The sequence below is a fragment of the Siphateles boraxobius genome, unplaced genomic scaffold, assembly GCF_051911475.1.
Source record: "Siphateles boraxobius isolate OS27281-9 unplaced genomic scaffold, OSU_SipBor_1 32, whole genome shotgun sequence".
NCBI lineage: Eukaryota > Metazoa > Chordata > Actinopteri > Cypriniformes > Leuciscidae > Siphateles > Siphateles boraxobius.
The window spans coordinates 221876-240819 of record NW_027508942.1 but is presented as its reverse complement, the minus strand read 5'-3'; the positions used below and the strand labels follow the sequence as shown (position 1 = coordinate 240819).

The window sequence follows — 18944 nt, the reverse complement described above, 5'->3', positions numbered from 1 at the left end:
CACTTGAAAGCATGAAAAAGGTTAAGATCGCAGTCTCAATTCATCTAAGCGTTAGTTTAAGGCAGAGTTGGGGATTAGAGATAATGCGGGGAGTCCTCGTTCTAAACAAGCAGGCAGACAAGTCAAAAGTGCTGACAGGAGGAGAGGAATCTGGCTGTTTGTTTGAGAAGCAGGATTAAATGGAAGCTGCAATTTTCAGTGCCGTGATTTAGTGCTAAGCACATGTTCTGATAAGTTGAGACATGTCGTTCATGTGGACAATGCAAGTTTGAGTCCAGCTTGCATCATTTCTCAATCTTGTTCCCCATATCCATTGTTCTTTATGTACTGTGTTAGCGTACATGTTTTGTTGAGCAATGGTGCTCATGTGGACAATGTTGGTTCGAGACTGGCCCCTTCTCCCAATCATTTCCTTTACTCTTTATGCATTATCTTAGTTCACCTGTCCTCTGTTTCAGGTATAACTGATGTCATTGCCCCCCCCCCCCCCCTCCCTCCCTCCCTCAATTCCTTTCCTCTCCTCTATCAAATTAAATAAAAGGTGTTGTTTTCAGAGCTGTGACCTAGCGCTTAGCACATGTGTTCTGATATGTCAAGACCATGTTTCTTGTGTGGACGACACAGATTCAAATTTGTCTAATATAATTTCCTGATCTTGTTTTCCCCTTTCTCTCTTGTTTTCTTTCTTTTATACTACTTTAGTTCACATGTTCTGACTTGTTGAACCATGATGCTCGTGTGGACAATGCTAGTTCGAGTCCTGCTTGCATCATTTCTTGATCTCATCCTCCCCGCCCCTTCTCCCTGTCATTTCTTCTATTATGACATAGCAATTAGCAAATGTGCTATGAAATGTTGAGCCATGATGCTCATGTGTTCCATGCAGGTTCGAGTCTGGCTCGCATCATCTCTCAAACTCATTCCCTTTCTTCACCCTGTCATTTCCTCTATGATTAAATAACAGGTGCTATTTTCAGAGCCTTGACTTAGTGTTTAGCACATGTGTTCTGATCTGTTAAGCCATGGTGTTCATTTGGATGATGGAGGTTCAAATATGGCTGGTTTCACTGTTCAATCTCATTTATTCTTTCTAACAGTCATTTCCTTTACTCTTTCCCCCAGTTTCACAAACAATGCTTAAGAATAGTCCCAGGCTAAAATGCATGTCTGAGCTGTTTTAAAATATGTCATTGACATTGTGTTGTTGTTTTGTCTCAAAATGCACATCAGTAATGTTTTTTTTAAAAGATTTTTAAAAAAGCTTCTTAAATGTCCTTATTGAACTAAGACCTAATCTTGGCTTAATCTAAGCCCTATCTGTGAAACCAGGCTTACCACAAATTTTTTGATATGTTGAGCCATGGTGCTCATGTGGATGACACAGGTTTGAGTTCTGCTTGCATCATTTCTCAATCTTGTTCCCCCTCCTTCTTCCTGTTATTTCATCTCCTCTCTGATCCATTACCAAGCACTTATCACATGTGTTCTACTATGTTGAGCCATGCTGCTCACGTGGACAATGCAGGTTCAAGTCTGGTTCAGGTCCTTTCTGATCTCATTTCCCCCTTTCTTTCCTTTCTAATATGTAGTATCAGGGTGCTCATGTGGACGCTGCAGGTTTGAGCCCAGCTCGCATAATTTCTCAATATTGTTTGCTCCTTGCTCCCTGTCATTTCTTTTACTCGTTATGTACTCTCTTTGCTCACATATTATGACATGTTGAGCCATGATGCTCAGGCTCAGGTTTGAGACCGGCTTGCATCATTTCATTCCTCTATATAATATATTTTTAAACAGCAAAGACGAAAAAAAAAAAAATTCAGGGGTGCCAGATATGTTGACCTTTGCAAACTGCCCCATGTTAATAGGTGCAGATGATGGAAGCTATGAATTTTATGGTTGGCATTTTTCTTTTTATATGACTTGTTTAGTAGCAGCTATGCAGATTAAAGCTGGGAGCTACAGTACTTCGTAACTTATTATAGACTCGCAAACATAGTTTGAACAGAGCACGATAGGCTTGCTTGTAAGTTGTAGCTGTTTTATTTTATTTGAGACCTCTGCTTCGGTCTCCGATGAGGCAATACGGCGCTCTCCTTAGAGCATGATGTGTTGTTTAAAACCTAATCAGAGACTAACTAGTCCCCAGTTATTTGTTTCGGGGCCCTGACGCTTGAGAGTTCCCAGATGTTGTAGAAGGTAGGGAGTCGATTGTTTATACAGCAGCGAATCTTTTCCAAACACACACGTTCTATCAGCCTGCACGGCTATCTATCAGGGGAGGCAGAAGTTACAGTTTTTCTGAAGTCAGGCAGACACAAAAGCCCTTCGGCAGCAAATTACTACTCCCACCCCACCTGCTGAAGCCAGCGTGCTGGCGGCGCAGCGCTCAGACGTGAAACCTGCCTCCGATCGATCGGTTGTTGTTGCAGCTGGGCTCCGCTTGATGGTTTATTTAAGCGGCTCCACATGCTTGTGGAGGGGGGGGAAAGCAGCTGAATACATAAAACAGGCTCTCAGAACCACTTTGTGGTCCGGGGGAAGAGTAAATGGAATAATAAAATCCAAATGGTTTCATCCTATTTTCTGGGCTCGTAAATCCGGGGAGTCACCATTTACCTTTATGATCCAACGCATGCGGAGAGAGTGTCTGTGTATGTGTTGTAGGGTGTGGGCGTGAGAGAGTCCGTGTGTGTTTTGGGTGAACGCGTGTTTTCGTGGAAGGATTCACCGAAAGACTAAGGAGCACATATGCTTACAGGAAGTGATTTTAGGTGAAAGAATTCATAGTCCATGATTTATCTACTGGGGAATGTTTTTTAGTTTTCCTGACTCACAGTTTAAGTACACTAGTCTTAGCTAATGTTTTACTTTTCATCATGCATTTGAAAAGAAACTTATTCTTTTTTAAATGCTATAAAATAACGTTTTAGAGGTTGGAATTTGTTCTGGGCAGGTGATTTTTTTGTTGAAAAGAAAATTGACCAGCACATAACTAATGAATTGAGGTATAACAAAGTTGCATGACTGAGAGCGCATGCCATCCAGTTCACTGGCTACTGTAATGACGCTTTTGCCAATGAAAAGACGTTCTGTCTTTTGAGACGCAGTCTTGCATGGCTCTACAGCAAGAAGAATGCTTTTAAGCAACTGGAGTGCAGAGAAGTGTATTTAAGCAATGTCAAATTATTTGCAAAGTTTCACCTGCTGGCTTTGCATGTGTGACTGTGATGAGTCGCCTGGGTCAGGTCTACATGAATCACCAGCAGACATGAAAGTTGTTTGTGTGGAACTCAGAAAGTGGATTTGTATGTAGTGGTTGTGAATTTAAATACATTTTTGAAATACCTTTACAACTCTAAGGTTTGTCCCTTTTGATTTAAGGAAAAAAAGTCTAACCTGAGAAATATTCACTAGAGTAAGTGTGACGACTAGCCCACTTTTCCTTGTATATATACACAAATTAATATAACTTCTTTTATATTGTAGGATTATATATATATATTAACCTATTTGGATAGGTTAATACTAAAACTGATTTAATGAAGAGATAAAGGTTTATGCTCTCAAAAAGAACATTTCCGCTGGTTGGGAGGATCTCTAGACTCCATATGCTGGATAATCTGGTGGAGACCACATGTTTAGGCACTTTACTGCTAAACCGCACACATATTTGTGTTTGGGAGTGTCTGTGTGCGGTCATCCTGCCTGTGATGACTACTCTTGAGCTGTGGAGGCCCAGAGCTGTCAGCAGAGCGTCAAGGTCGAGTCATGACTTTCCTCATGGAGGGGTCACAAACAGCACAAAGCTCTGCCCATTTCCTTCCCATGGGGCCAAGGCAAGGATATGTCCCGCACTTCCTACTGCCACAGACACTGAGAGGAAACAACTCAAAGAAAACATCCCACAACTATTACTTTATCACATCACGGAACAAATTTGTGTTTCAAGAAGAAGATTATTTATTTAGAACATGAAATAAATATTTTTTATTTTATTTGAATTTATTTTATTGTATTATTAGTTGTATAATTTATTTTATTTTGAAAATTAAAATGCTAACGTATTTATACATGTAGGACTAGATAAAAAGGATTTAATTGAAAGAGATACCAAGTATTTATGAACACATTTATATATTTGTTTGCTCTTTTAAAGATATCTTTTGGATGCTTGGAAAGCATTTGTCTGATCACTCGTACCTTGGAAAGCTTATTTACTGTCTCTTAAAAACGTCTCACTTGAAACACACAGCACATATTTTACCTGTCATAACAAGGTTACACGTCATGAATTGGCCACATTTCAGGATAAGCGCAAGCCAATGCACATAAAACAATTTTTACAATGGAAAATATAGCTTGGTCAAATGGAGTTTTATATATTTTGCTATTATTACAAATGAACGTAGACTTTCTTTCTTTCTTTCTTTTTTTTCTTCAATAATGTATAATAGTACTATTTTTATGTCATGGCCATACAGCACAGCAGACTCTAATTTAAGTTTACAGTCCAGTTAAAAAGAACACTGCACAGCTTTGTCAAATAACTAGATGTTAAATATTACTTTCATTTCATATAAAACAATCATGGCATTAACTGTAACCATTTTTAAAAGTGCAAGCTTCTTGGATTGTATTCCACCTTGCTTTCAATTGTCAAACAGTTTCGGTTGACTTTTTTGTAACACTTTGAACCTGCAAAGGTAAGTCTTGGAAAAGAGTCAGATGCTCTGATATTTGGGATATTTCTGTAAAATCCCCAGAGACGGAGCCTGCCCCAGAAAACGCTGAGGGCTGAAAAATATTATGAGAGAACCACTGTTTATGCAGACCTCCGGTTCACGGCAAAGAAACAGAAAATAGCAAATCCCCGTAAGAGCTAAACCTTCACCTATTTACAGAAATACTAGGCAGCAAGATGAAAATATGAAAATCAATGGAAAATATTTAATGTTCTGCCAGTCTAACAAGGGTTACATTGCATCTCTTTGTCCTGCATTTAGACAAAGTCTTCCATTCATTAGTAGTTATGCTGGATTACTTTTTGTGTCTCTTTCTTTCTTTCTTTCTTTCTTTTTTATTTGATCATCCAAAAAACTTTTTAATGATCCTACCATTTCCTTTTGAAAAGAGTGCAAATGATTGACAATAATGCAGGATGTCCCATTTCTTGAGTAAAATGTCAGTAGAGGAAAAAAAAGGTATAGTTTAGGAGGCATAAATCCAAAGACTGCCAAATATAAAAATACCCACGAGTTATACAGTTATAGGCTCTAATGTCACATGTGGGATATAGCTCACAGTAAAAGTGCAAGCTTTTTCACCTTTCAAATGACTGAAGAAAATTGCCTCTAAATCTTGGTACTGTAGGTGTGGTGAACCATGTATGCTATTTAGTCAAGTAAAGTCATCTTTATTTATATAGTGATTTTTACAATACATATTGTTTCAAAGCAGCTTTACAGTGATTACAGGCAAATTATATAAGAAAGTTTGTTTCGGGTGTGCAGCAGTTCTAGATGAAAATAGTGTCATAGTCCAGCTTTTGTAAATTCAGTGATGGTTCCTTTCTGTTGTAAAAAAGTTATTAATTTAGTTAATTTATCTATACAGCATCTGGAGAAAACAGTGATGTCATTGTCCAGCTCAGTTCACTTCTCATTCAATGGTGTCAATGCCAAAAATATAGTCAAAAATATTGCTGTCCGCAACTAAGCAAGCCAAAAGCTAAAGGCGGCAGTGGCAAGGAACCAAAACAGTTCTCCTCTGGTCAACGAACGAACAGTGTATGATTATGATTCAGGCAAGCATTACAGGTCAGAAGTCAGATTGGATTGGAACATTCAGAAGATTTATCTAGTTCCATCTGGTTGAATATCGGAGTCATCACGTCGGTATGGAGACGGGTTTGTTGAGGATCAGTGCCACAGGTTTTCGTGTCGATGAGGACTTCACAGGTGAGAGTCTAGTTGACACAATCTTTGCTGACACTTCAGGGATGCGTTGTGGTCGTGTTTAGGCGCAAGTCCTCCATCTGATCTGGATATGGTCCGGATCCGGCTGACTACGATAAACCTTGGGATAAACAGACAGACTAATATTAGCATAGATGCCATTCTTCTTATGATGTAATGAGTACATCCAGAAGTGTTCCCGGATCCGGCTGACCTAGTTTATGCAGCTTAACTTTAGGGACCATGTTTGAGTGTAGTTATTAATCATTTTTGTTTGGTCAAAAAAAAATTCGGGTTTTTTTATCAGCTGTTCGGACGGCATACCTTGAAGAGCCAGTGCACAGTTTTTTATTGTTTTTTAGTTTTTGTTTTTAATCAATCTTTCTTAAAATGAAGAGGTTGTGTTAAGAGGGAACTACAAGCGCTGTTTGAGGAATCACTGAATTTGTCAAAGTTTAGAAGTTTAGTGTTAGGGTAGCTTATGTTTACTTGACAACGATGAACTTGAAAGAGAAAAGTTTTTCCTTTGCACGATTCAACTACTAAAAAACGCTTTATTATGCTGCCCGGCCAGTAGTGGGTGATGTCACTTTAAGAAACACTACACACCTATAGACTGAACACGTAATACACAGGCACAAATTTGTGTTTTTGTAGCTAGAAATGATAATGGTATAATTTTACAAAAACATGCACTTCAAAACCTGTTGTGTTGTGTAAATGAGTGACCAAGCGCATAAAAAAGTTTTTTAAATTTTTTGTCTTGTTAATGGCCCCGTAGTCTGGTAGTTTTGTTTTAGACTTTTAGTATCAAGTGAACTAAATGCGTATTTCATTTAGGTCTGTGAAATAATGTATTTATTTATTTTCCTTTTGGGATGGAGGTGACACATTTGAATACATTTTGTGGGTTGCAAAAAAAACAAAAAAAAACTGTGGTTGGTCGCTTTACATGTCAGTCATGTGGGTCTCTTCCTGTCTAATCGGGCGGTTCTTGGTCAGAATAGCAATATAGGAATTCTCTGCCAATCAAATTTGTGGCTGTGTGAAACTAAATGCAGCACAGCTCAGTTACTCTATAGCAAAGGAAGTGTTACTTGGAAGTCTTCAGCATCAAAAGATGTTGTTTAATATTAGAAAATGGTAATGAAAAACTAAATTATGTTTATGGCACAAAATCAGTGTGATATATACCTCTTAAGTAATCAAGAAAACGGAAGCCTTTGTCATTAGTTGTCAACTGGCCTGTAATACATCCAGAAGACTGGCCCCATAAACGTTTATTGTGTGTCATCACTTTTGGTACCTGTTACCTTTTTTCCTCTCTTACACCACCAAGAACATCAAACCTTCCTGGATTTGTGACAGGCTCTCTAATTACCTCTGCTATTTACGGTGCTCGGCCCGTCTGCTACTGATTTCTCCATTATCTTGACAGTCAACAAACTGGTCCCATTAGAACAGCAGTGCACGAGGCTCGCCTGGGGCAGGCCTGGGCTTTGGCGACCGCAAATCGCTTCTGTATTAAAAGTCACCATGTAATAACTGCCTTCAGCTTTATCGCTGAAGTGCCTGTTTTCTGAGTGAAGGGCTGGGAAAAGAAAGTTTTTTTTCTTTGTACATGCTTTATTGACTGACCCGCACGTTCTGTGTGAGAACCTTTAAAGGTTCTGGAAGATGGCTTGAACCTTTTAACCAGGCCTCTGATCTCATCTTGGACTCTTTTCATCCGCTGCCTTGTGTAAATGTCTTCCACTCTTTAGATTTTGCGTTCATACAAATATTATGTACATAATAATTAGTGCAGTTATATTGTATAGCAATTAGGCCGTGTGAAAGAGCGCTTTGCTTACTGAGCAAGTCAAGAGGGAATAGCCACACACTGACCTGGAAGAAATGTGTCTTTCCAGGTCATGTCTGGACAGCACAGAGGTCCAACCCCATTTAAGAAGCTCTATACATGTGGATGTTTAGAGTCAAGGCTGTGTCATCAAACATGACATCACCACAGTAATATTTACTTAACTCTCTGTGGTATAAAGAGGCGTTATCATATATGCTGCTGGAGCAGATAAATAATGCTGTTTTGATGTCTAAGGGTTTTATATATAGTAAAATAGTTTGCTTAAAGAAGTTTGCTTACAATTGTTTTTGAGAAACAAATCCAGAATTTGTCCCTAGTTATAAGCCCCCAAATTCAACCCTTTTAGTAATGCTGTCAGCTGTCAAAGCTTTTGTCCCTAAAATGAAACATCAAATGAAGAAAATTTCAGTTAACTCCTCTCTTTCTATAAACATGTCTCCACGAAGACGGACAGCTTCTTGACAGCATGACATTGTTGGTGAGATGTGACTATAGAGTAAAGGTCATTACTCCTCCTCCATGATGCCTTTACATGTCACTCAGAAGAATGGCATGATGACCAATCAGGGCCTGGCATGCCTAAAGCCACAGTTATGGCTCTAGGGGTGGTCAGAAGTCATCAGGATTGGCCGGCTGTGTGGAGGGTGAGGGAGGTCAAACCTTTGACATTTGCCGTGACACTAGCCCTCTATTTTTATGCAGAGGCCTTCTCGTGCCAATTACATTTTTACCCTGTATAGAGGTATCAAGTTGCAAATGTCACCAATAGAATGGACTTTGTTATTAGAGACTGTGTGTGTGTGTGTGTGTGTGTGTGTGTGTGTGTGTGTGTGTGTGTGTGTGTGTGTGTGTGTGTGTGTGTGTGTGTGTGTGTGTGTGTGTGTGTGTGTGTGTGTGTGTGTGTGTGTGTGCACAAACGCCACTATTTCATTTGTTGACCTCTGCTGGCAATTTAGGTTTTCTTTTGAAAAATCAATTAACCAACTTTATGGTACTCTATGAAATATACAAAAAATAAATCAAATAATGACAGAAACAGGCTGATGACACTGCTGAGATTGGTTAAAGATATCTGGAAATGTCAGCGTGAGACTACGGTGAACGAAATTCTCGCTAGGTTCTTGTATGGAGTAATGAGCCAAACAAAGTTGACCAGTCAGTAAACTTTGGCTCAGATTTCGCTGTTTAACAAGCTCTGGCACTATAAATGTCATGCAGGAATCATGATATGAGCATGCTCTGAACTTGAGTGTCAGACGTTTTGTTTTATGGTTTTTAATCTTTATATCAGGTCTATACATTAAAGTTGGTAAACTTGAGATGTTAATGAGGTTTATTTACATTCATTCCAGAGTATATTTATATTATGTTTGTGCACAAGTTTGAAAAGATGTTGGATATCAATTGCTTGACTTAGTTTGAAACTTGCTCTTTGTCCGCTCTTCAATTCCACAATTTTTACGGGACGTACCACAGTCAGCCCAATAAAGGCCGAAATAAAACCAAGTGCTATAGATAAAACAATGGTATTGGATCCTTCTATTGAATGACTTTGAGATTTTATGTAGCCCTCTGGGTAGATGAAGTGTTACGGACTATACAGCCATTGTGTTTAACAGAGCAGGCATAAAAACAAAATTGCTAAAAGATGCGTTGGAGAACACATCATTTGAAGTTACCGTGCAGAACACGAGCATCCACAATCATTTTGTTTTTGCAAATTTCAGCTGAACTGATCAACCATACATTTTGTTAATAGGTCATGTAGTCGAGTAACAGAAGTGCACACACATTATTGCACATAAAAGCTGCCCAGAGGGAGAGAAGCTTAAAACCTCAAAGTTGAGCAATATCTTAAGTATTACAGAGGGAACCTGGGGGAAAAAGGCCAAGGGGTCATGTGTTTTGTGTCACTTTTAAAACTCAATAACTTAACAGTCGCTCTGTCTCTTTTTCAAAGTATCAACTTGTTTAATCTTTCCTGAAATACCTTTTTCTTGTTGTTTTTAAGACAAGAAATTCCTAAGATGAACAGTTTCAGATGTTAACATAATTCACCTGTCCCTTAGGGAAAGTGTTTTAGTGACGGGTTGATTGTGTCAATATTCAGCTGGTTTTGAATGACTCCCTATGGCACTGATGCCTGAAAATATGGATTTTTCATCGTCACTACTGCATCGACTTACTAAGTCGCTGGAAACAGCCACTGATCCCTGAGAGATATGTAACAGATTTGTTTTAATTAAGTGTGCAAACAAAAGAGAAATTGGATCGTTGGCTGAAACACTGGAACTGGAACAATAAAGCCACTAATTGCTGTTACTTTTTTTTTTTCCTCAACTTGAATCGATAGCCATTGCTCAGCTGTACGCAGCTCAGGCAGCACAGTAAAAAGCCTGAAAAGTCAAATTAGTCCGAAATGTGAGAACCTACACTATTTGAGTGTGTGCATACCCCCCCCCCCCCGTCTCTTATGGACTATGATGTGCTGTGTGGTCACTATGAACAAGGTGCCGCCGGTCTCTCCTCTCAGGCTAATGTTGCTAAACTACAAAACCCAGCAAAATAAAACATTCAAAGGATTAGAACAATTTAGAAGCACACCCCCATCCTTTCAAATGTGCTTTCTTTTGCACCGTGGCTGTTTCTCCGCACCCAGCATGGGCTCCGCTTTGTGGCTTTTAATAACTTGCCTGTCTTAGCCACTACCCTCTGAGACACTTTTTTTTCCAGCATTTCTATGTCTCCCCGTCACTTTATTTGTGCCGCCCTGTTTCTACCTACTAGCAGCTGCAAGGAGGAGTGAAGCCTTATATGCAGCGGAGGCGGCAGCAGCACATTTCTTCCAGTTGCTCGACGCGCTAATCCTCCCCTTTTCTTCGCAGCTCAACCATTATATTGCAGTTTCATTGACTGGGAGGTGTTGTGTTGCAGTGGAATCAATAGCTGAGGGGATCCCAGCCCAACGATTAGCTTGTCAGTCAGGCCTGTGCAGTCGGAAGGGTGGGGAGGCAGTGTAAATCCTGGAATACCAGGGGCCACCAGCATAGAGAGGCAGGAATGCTGAGAGCCGTTGAGTGCTTCGCACCACCTGTTGGGGAAGGCAACATGTGCTATATGTATTAACCTTTCTGCTACTGTGGTTTAACCACTGGCCACTACAAGGCCAACACCACAATCTGGGGTGAAACATGTCACACACAACGCATGTACATGCTTTCACACTCACACAGTCATAACATTAAAACAGGACATTTGCTGTGCATATTTTGGAGATTAAGAAATGCACAATCATATTTGATGCATGTAAACAGTTTCGCACCAACTGTATATTTATACTTATTGTGCATTGATAAATACTGTTTTGTTTTTATTTATTTTTTGGCAGTTTGTATTTATTTTAATATTCCTGTATTGGAGTATCCCTCATAATCATGACTACAAATAACATTTCTAAAATTGTTGCCAATAAAAACATATAACATCAGCTTTAAACTATATATAACATTTTATTAGATAAAGTAGATAAAATATTTTTTTCTTTTTGGTGTCCGAATAAATTTAGTCATTCATCCAACCGATTCATTCAAAAAGGCTGCCCCCATACACTTATTAATTCGAAGGGACAGCCATTTGTAGTGGTGTTCAATATAAGGTATAATGTCACCATAGTGGACATTATACATACATTATATTTTATACTCCAATAATGAGTGTCCAGCCAATGTACACTCATTTGCTGGTGAATACCCATGCACTGTGAGGGATGCGTTAAATTAATTCCTGTTTTTTGGCCGAAGATTATCCACCATCATTACAACGCACTCAGTGTCTGAATTGTTTCACTCCCTTTTCACTCCTTCAGGATGGATTATATTAGTGGATTAATGTGGGAAATAGTGAATGAAGGTATAGGGGGTGATTTCAGATATAGCCGCTGATTTATTTAAGAACCAATCAAATGAGTCATTGAATTATTCACTCATTCAATGTATCCAAAACCGCTAATTATTTTGTGAACAAAACAAGTGACTGCCTTTATGAACTAGTCATTGAATCATTTACCCAATCGATTTGTGCAAAAAACATTGAATTATTCAGAAACTAAATAATCATCTCTGGCTTTGTTTGGAACCACTCTCTTTGGTAAAAACAGTTACACAATATTAACTTCTTATTTATAGAACTGTTTTATGAAACCAATTTTATACAATCGTGTTGCATCTCAGAAACAGCTCAAGCCGTCATTGCTAGTTCTAACGTACTGTTTTTGAATTAGTAACAAAGGCTTGAACTAACAATGGCAGATAATGAATTCAAGGTGTTCCACAAATAAAAAAGTTAGTCTTTGGGACACTTATTTACATACTTGTTCAATGACCTGTTGTATAAAGCCTTTCTTAAAATATGACTAGTAGAGTCATGGAGGTACTAGGTAACTGTCTTTTAAAAGGCTGTTGAATGATTTTAAGCATAATTTAAAAATTTTACAGGGCTACATTTACAGGGTCTTTGACCAAGGTCTTTCCAATCAACAGAACCAGATAATCCCAGATGTTTTATAATTAAACTTTTGATTCAAACCTAGATAAAAAATCGAGATAATGCCATTGAGACAACTAGTCCCAGTCTCTCTCATTCTTTCATTAATTCATTAATTAATTCATTAATTAATTCATTCATTCATTCTTTCTTTCTTTCTCCACTGTATTTTGTAGGCATGGTAACCCATGTCAATCTGTTTTTAAGGCAGGCAGGAAAAATGACCCACTTAGCATTGCTCATTTGGCCTTGGTGTCATATTGGTTTTGAAGCATTAAATCAATTCTTCTGGGTCTATCCCATGAGACAATGGGCTTAGTCTTATTTCAGGGCAGAGCAAAGGAAAAGAAACTGTACACGATTTGTGTATGAGCCAAAAGCATTGTGAATTTAGCAAGAACAAATTAGTGCCCTTTCAAAAATGCTTGCCTGCTATTTCAGAGTGGAGAGTTTATCATCAATACAATGTCACGTGATGTTTTGAAGGATTGGTGCAGACAAAGACAACATTGTCTTTTTAATGGTTAACAAAATATAGCATTTACTAAAGTCACTAATGCTTGTTTTTCTATCACTTTCTATAATTAGGTTATCATCAGTTTCTTGTTTTTTGTTGTTAGCAAAATATGTCAATGTCTATGATAATATGGATGAGTCAGACCAGTTCAGACATCACAGCACATTGTGCTGAGTGATCCTCTGAGCTTACAAATCAGGGTGGACAGGAGCGTGGCTTCAGCCTCCACATGAGATCAGATGAGTGAATTCACATATGAGACACTTACCAACAAACTTTTCTGCCCGGCAGTCCGTGTGCAACTCTCTTAACATGATACCCTGTGCTACTGAAAGTTGACCTCACCTTAAAAAAGCACACTCTTACCCAAATCATTTTGTTTTTCTTTAAATCTATGACTTATTCATCATTTGACCCTTTGAATAAATGATGATAGGTTTTAAATATACACTGCCCATATGTTCTGTCCTTTCAGGAAGGTCGAGGATTTTTAAATGTGACTGAACATGCAGTGAAGTGACAGTCAGTAAAAATATTTTAAAAAAAATTAATTTATATAAATAATAAAATGTCTGTCCCAATATATTTGTCATATTATTATTGAGATGTGTATTGTTTTTGAAAGTAGAATTTTTTTAAATAAAAGTGTTTTTTTTTATTCTTTTGAACTATTTTTGATCAATTTAATAAATGTAATACATTACTACTGATTTTAATATGTTCTTGCTGAATAGAAGTATTAATTTCAATTTTTAATAATATGTTCAAGCCTTTGAATGGTAGTGAATCACGGTTTGCAACCAACCACCAATAATAATAATAAAAAAAAATGAACAATATATCATGTAATGTAATGTAAGAATGTAATGTAATATAATGGACATTGTCCATTATAGTAAATAGTTGTATAGAACAAAAATAAATAATACCAAAGAAAGTTGGTCAGCTTTAGCCTTCCTCAAATTTGTTTGAAACTAGGACTGTAAGATTTTTTGGTAACACTTTATTTTGATGGTCCCTTTTGAACATTCTATGGACTATAAGTAAATTTTCAACTACATGTCAACTAGCTCTCAGTAGAGTATTAGTAGACTGTATGATTATTATCTGCTAACATTTTATTGTGATGCTCCTCCAACAGATATTCTACTGACTATTAGTAACTTTGCAACTACATGTCAACTAACACTAACCCAAACCCTACCAGTCTACTAATACTCTACTAACACTCTAATGGGAGTTAGTATGCATGTAGGTGCAACTTTACTTATAGTCAACAGAATGTGTTAAAGGGACCATCAAAATAAAGTGAAAGTGAAGTTTAGTGAAGTAAAGTAAAGTGAAGACTTCATTCTGTGTCATTAAGCCCATCTCTTCTGCCATGTGTGTCCTTAAAACTGGCTGATTTCAAAGTCCCATCTGAGAGGACGAGCAGCCATCTGACGGCTGGAATTAATGAGCGAGGACCTGCAGTGGGTTGGCAGGTAGCAGGGGCAAACAGAACAATGAGGCCTGTTGCTTGTAATCACTTGAAGCTGCTGTCATTAGTGTAGGCCTGATGCAGGACCAGCGTGGGCTCAGCACAGAGAGGAAGTGTTGGCCAGCTGCTGCCAGGCTGTCATCAGGAGGGCAGACTGTTGAGGAGCCGCTGGAGTCAAGGGCAGAACGCAGTGTCCTGGTGACTCGCGTCGATTAAGTGCGTATGGTTATATGTCTGTATGTTAGCATGGTGTGATTTCATTGTGGCACTAGGCCACATTTTATGCGTGTGAAATCGCTGATCAACACTTCTGCATTTACTCTTTTGGCAACCATGTAGAGACAAGGCGGACCACCTCTTGTTGGGACACAACCTCTTTATGTTCTGGTGAAATGTTTGTGGCTCGTGATCTCTGTGTCTGTTATATTCATAAGCAATTACTTATCAAGATGATACTCGTGGGCTGCTCCATGAGAATTATTTCTAATGTCGTGATCTTTCCATGATCGACATCCAAAGTGTCATCTATGAGATCCTGTGGTTGACAGACATGAGCCTATTTGTGTCAGTAGCCTTCATCCATGTTTGTATTAGACACCCTTTTGAACGTCCTCACCAGTGGCTTAGATATGTGTGTAAGAGAGAGAAAGTTTTGCTTTAAAGAGAGATGTTTTTTCACTGTGTGAGAAAATGGACGTGGTGTGAGAACAGTGTCAATTGGGTGAGAGTTTGCAGCCCTGATTTAAGTCGCTATATAATACAATATAATATATACATATAGGCTAAAAAAACTGATAACATCCAAAGTAACAATTAATTTACGCACATATATATTAAAACGAACCCTGTGCGACTAAAACGCTGCAAACCGGGTCCTTTTAGGTCAAGGTTTTGGCTGTCAGTCCATGATGCCCTCTGTAGGTACTGAATTCCAATATGGCCCTCGAATAGTTCCTGTGGCTTCGCCGCCTGCTGGCAGTTTAGAATGCAATGACCAATCCAGTCATTTAAATAGATCAGTGCGTGCGGCTGGTTTCAGGGAACAGTCATGATTAGCTTTTTAGATTCTACAACAATGCATTGTAACATGGCGGTTGAGCAGTGAGTTACATCGTTGTACAGGACACGCACCCCAAAGCATTGCTGACAGACTGGGAACAGAGGTGCTGCAACTATATATATATATATACGTAAATAAAATATGGTTGTTAGAGCCTGTACTTTGGCACGTTACATGGTGCCACTCATGCCGATTGTGGTTTGTCTACTTTCACACTGTTTCTATAAATAAAGTGGTAAAAAATTGGGTAACACTTTATTTCAAGATGACAGTTAAACGTTACAACATGCACCTACTATAGTAATAACAGTAAATTATGCATAATTGCAAGTAATTAACCGTAAAACAAACCCTAACCGTAACTCTCTAGTAAATATGTTGTTAATTAATATTACTCAGTACTCAGTACAATGTAACTACATCACCTTAAAATAAAGTGTAACCAAAAATGTATGTATTGTTAGACATCCTAAACTGCACAGTATACACCATGGAAATCTGTACTTGTCCTATATGTCCTCTTAGTATATCAGGACAGGGCTAAGCTGGTCTCTTAAGAGTCCTTATGGAAAGGTCTGGGAGAATGTTGGGGGTTCTAAGGAGAAAACCTCCTCAAGAGGAAAAACATAGCTGCGTGTTAAGTTATTAAGCCCCACTTTGGGCAGTGTGTGTGAAACAAGCTCCCAGAAGGGTGGGTGAGAATCCCTTAACTCACATTACCCCTCCCCTTAGCTTTGTCTCTTTTTCAGGACTAGGTTAGAAGGGTCACCCTCTTCATGTGGATAGGTCCTTTGGCCCAATTACGCTGCTACAGTGCTCAATTAGCCACAATCCCTTCTTTTCAAGGTGATGTTTGAAAGGGCTTTACATTTTTTAAGGTCTAAAGAAAGAGCGGGGACCCCCAAAGTGAGATGAAATTAGAGACATAAACTGAGGCTCAACCTAAATCATTGTCTGTGAAGTGCTTGCTGTCCTCAAATATTCATACACTTCTCTCACTCTTTATCTCTTTGTCTGCCTCACTTTAAATGTTGAGGATGGGCTGGATTTTTTTCATATTTAAAAAAATGAAAAGAAATATTTGTACTGCACTGGCCTTAAGTTTTGTTAGCAAATAACACTCTTATCTTCTAAGCTGTGCCGTAGCAATCACTAGTGTAAAATCGATCATTGGGAGATGATGACAGTTTTCTGGGTCAGGATTGCCTCCGAGATGTCTGGGTAAAGAAAGTAGTTCAGGTAAGCAAGTTCACGTATCATAGGCCCTGTTTACACCTGGTATTAAGATGGGTTTTGGTCAGTTGGATCACAAGTGGACTACACTAAATACAGGTGTTAACAGGGTCTAAAACGTTTTGATCTTGTCCACTTTTGACCACTACCAGAGGTAGTTGAAAGCGTATTTCACCGGATTGCTTTCATATTGTAAACGCTCAGGTGGTCGAATGCGTTCGAACAGCCACAAAAGACTTCTCTCAAAAATCTTCTCTCCGCCTACTGACCTAATGCCTGAACATTATGGGGAGCGCACTAGCCAGACGGGATTTAAACTTTGTCGACTGAAGACCCAAGTTTGGTTTAAAGACTAAAAACTCACCAACCACAATGTTCCCACACCATGATTTCTAACACACACTCACAATGTTCGGCATGATCTTGCAGCTATCAGAGCAGAATCGAAAGCTATTGTTCTCCGTATGTTTTTCCGATGTCTCAAGCTGCATTCATATGTAAAGTGCGCATTCTAATGTCATTAGATCGAAAGATCTGAAAAAGCCTATACATTTACCCGCCTATGGACCCTCCCCTCGAAGAAATCAGGACAGAAGTTTTTCGAAAGTAGACAAAAGAGAAGGATTAAAACACAAGGTATAAACGGGAACGTATCTCCCTCGTATACTTGTGATCCAATCGACCAAAACACATCTTAGGGCCATAGGCTCAATTAAATGTGGGTATTAACCTTGTTTATATGATATAATGGCAAAATGGAGCAAAGTAGAAAATGTATTGTTAAACAGCAGGAAGTCTCCATCCGTTGGCAGAACGCCCATCAGAGGCCGGAGCTGGGATTGGCAAATACAGGGTAACATTCCCAGGCCCTTAACTGCACACCTTCCCCGTCTCCACCTGAAACCCATAAGTAACGTTCTTCTCAGATAAATTTGGAAACAGCGATTTTGATGGAACGTCTGTTGGCTGAATGACAGTAGATTCCTGGCAAAGAACTAAGTTCATTCTCTACAAACACATTCACGCCTCGAGCGAAGTCCAAAAACTTCTGTGTCTGCCCATCCATCTCTCTGTGTTGGCTGCAGTGTTCAATGACTCACCTGCCAAACTTTTTGTCCTCTTGTACTGTAAAACCCCACACCAGATGTAACAGAAACCCACTATGCATGTGTCAGATGTTACTAAACTGCATTGTGGAAGTGACACCTTGTTATCTTCCAAGAGAATTATAATGACTGTAACAGCTCCTGTTTTATATCCACAGAGGAACAGATCTTGAGAAATGTTCGGCTTTGGGTAGAAATGGCAGAAGTTTTAATGCTCAAAAGAAGCAAAAGGTTGAATCTCTGTTAGACTTAAACACCAGATCAGGTACAGTGAAATAATATTGGAAGATTTACGACATCCTTTAAAAAAAATTTACTGATATTTTCCCACCATCTGTATTGAAAAATACTTCTTGGTTTTACAGGCTGACTTGTCTGTCTCATCAGAAGCAAGACGTGAACAGACGGCTAGCAGCATGGTTTAAAAAAAAAAAAGGAAAGAAAAAATCTTACATGTGTAAAACTAAACTTGCATTCTGTTGTGTCTGTGCCCTGGAGAGAAATGATTTGTCTATGACAATAGGCAATATATCATTCCTACTATAAAAACTTCTGTTATTAGGGCTGTGTTGTCTTTTTGTAATTTCACTGAAAAAGCACACCATGCTGTTTTCCAAATAGAAGGAGCTTTAGTTACATATTGCAGTCATTCTATGCAAAATGTGCCTTTTCTAGTTTGATGGTTCTGAAATTACGGTACATTTCTGTAACATTTCTGTTACATTTGTAACATTCTACAAAACATATAATCTGAAGATAAATGATTAAAAATAAATATTTAAGGATATTCAGAATTTATGAACGGGTCAATTTTCAAAGAAGGCTGCTGCTTTTTTTGTGTGACAGGTGGATATGTCATGCTTAATAAATCTGATCAAGCATGAAAAACTATTATGAAGAATAATTGTTGAACTCATCCAACTATTGAATTTGGCTCATCTAAAGACTCAAGTGATGTCACTTCCTTTTTTTACTATGTCATTTAATATGACAGTTCACTAATTTAAGGCAAAAAAAGTTGTGAGATAAGGACATGAAAACAAACTCATAGACTTCACATTAAGGTTCCGTTTGTTAACATTAGTTAACTGCATTATCTAACACCAACTAACAATGCGTCTAGCATATATTAATCTTAGTTGATGTTAATTTAAACATTCACTAATATATATAATCATTAAAATC

The 18944-nt window shown here is 38.4% G+C and overlaps 1 long non-coding RNA gene across 2 annotated transcripts in view; it reads left to right on the top strand.

The window, feature by feature from the left end:
- LOC143700774 (uncharacterized) overlaps positions 1-18381 on the top strand; it is a 238340-nt gene extending 219959 nt beyond the window's left edge. For both annotated transcript variants that reach the window (XR_013189649.1, XR_013189648.1), the window contains exons 4-5: positions 17918-18024; positions 18125-18381. This is a non-coding gene — a long non-coding RNA (uncharacterized LOC143700774). The remainder of the gene's footprint in view (positions 1-17917; positions 18025-18124) is intronic.
- Positions 18382-18944: the final 563 nt, after the last annotated feature.